Raw genomic sequence first — 1770 nt, 5'->3', positions numbered from 1 at the left:
ACCACTGTGTTAAAACTTGTAGGCAGTAATCTGATTATGATGAGGCAAATATACGTATTCACCTCCCACGACTTTATTAAGACGTCACTATGACTGCTGTTGGTGGAATAATACCAAAATGCGTTGGCTTATGTCATAAGTGATGGTGCAATCAGTTGCGAGATGTTGCAATAAATAAAGAACAAACAAAGAAATCTGAAGGAATAAAAGGAGCTAGATCATCAATCTAACTAGTATAGTTGTAGACAGCAAGATATAGTGTATCTGCCATGGTTACTACTTTACAGTTACATAGGTGGTTATGAACAAAGATAATGAATAGAACTGAATATAGTAGAGTGGGGGAAGATGGGACACTTTGTCAGACAAAACTTTTTTTAATTTTCTTTTTACGGATCCTCATTTATTGATATTCAGGAAAATAAGGTTACAGAATTATTCGACAGTATTATCACGACTTTATAAACCGCCTGTCAAAGCTGAGTACTGTTTTTAAATATTAAAAAAATGTGTAAATTAGAAACAGTATATACTTTGAACAGGTAAATAAATGCGAAATAGTAAGGTGCTATTTTTAATGCTCGCTAAATCATAGTAAAGCCAATGAATTTTTTAGTTTGCGCGTGAAACTATTTCATAGCTTCATAAAACAACCTTAAGTTTTTTGTACAGTTTGATTTTGTCTCATAAAACTAGTTTTAGTTTTGTAAAAAACCACCGAGATATAAACATGAAGAAAATAGGCAGGGGTCAATATGACTTTAATTTGAGATAAAAACAACAAAAATTATCGGTTTAACGTTATATATATGAAGTTTACATGGCAAAGAAACTAGCACAGCCTGTTAAACTCGGTAGGTTAACTACAAGTTGCAGAATACTGCTAATGTAAATATATTTCAATTTAGAGTCTCATCTTCCCCCACATTGTAGTTTTGTATGTTTCATTGCCAAACTTTGAAAGGTTTGCTTTTAATTTAGTAATTTATACACCAGGGGTTATTCAACTATAAGATACTGATATAATAAAAAGATAATATTTTGAAAATATATTCGAAATTTGGTCATTTGCACTTGGTGATAATTTATAAAAAGTGGCTTGTGCCAAAAACAGAGCAGTAATATCCAATTTATAGCAAAAATAAAAACTTTATCAACAGTTATAATCAATTTTCTGTCATTACAAGTTCATATACACTTGTTAAATACAATATTTATCCATTTATGTTCGAACATTACCCATTGTGGTTCAAACAATACCAATTGTTATGCAATAATATAATATATAGGTAACATTTTAAAAACTATAGCAGTAGGGCAAGAAAAAGAATGTTTAGACTTAATTTTGAAAGCGTACAGTATTATTTCGTGTTATTTACGTATATTCCTATTTATAAATACACTTAATATTCAAAATTAACAATGATTTTAAACTGTCCCATCTTATCCTGTGTTTTCGAATTTGTAAAATTTCACTTGCTGTACGGATCGCTAAATAACTCCTCGTGTTTTATTACATTTTATTAAATTGTTGTCAATTAATAAAGGAAGGATAGTATTAATTCGTGGTATTATTCTATTTTTGTATGGGTGAGGTCTGTGAGGACCTGGGATTTAGGCCAGACTTTGCCCATTACCCCAACACCCTTGTACAACCGGAAGTGACGTGCTCGCGGTAGTGAAGTTCTTTGTACATGTTCCGACTCTAGTGTTTCGACCAAGTCCCGTATTCTGTCCCGATTCTCGACCCGTAGGACTCCATCCGAAGAC

This window comes from Ciona intestinalis, unplaced genomic scaffold (genome assembly GCF_000224145.3).
Source record: "Ciona intestinalis unplaced genomic scaffold, KH HT000124.2, whole genome shotgun sequence".
In the NCBI taxonomy this organism is placed as follows: domain Eukaryota; kingdom Metazoa; phylum Chordata; class Ascidiacea; order Phlebobranchia; family Cionidae; genus Ciona; species Ciona intestinalis.
The sequence above is the reverse complement of the archived record's forward strand: the minus strand, read 5'-3'. Positions refer to the sequence as shown.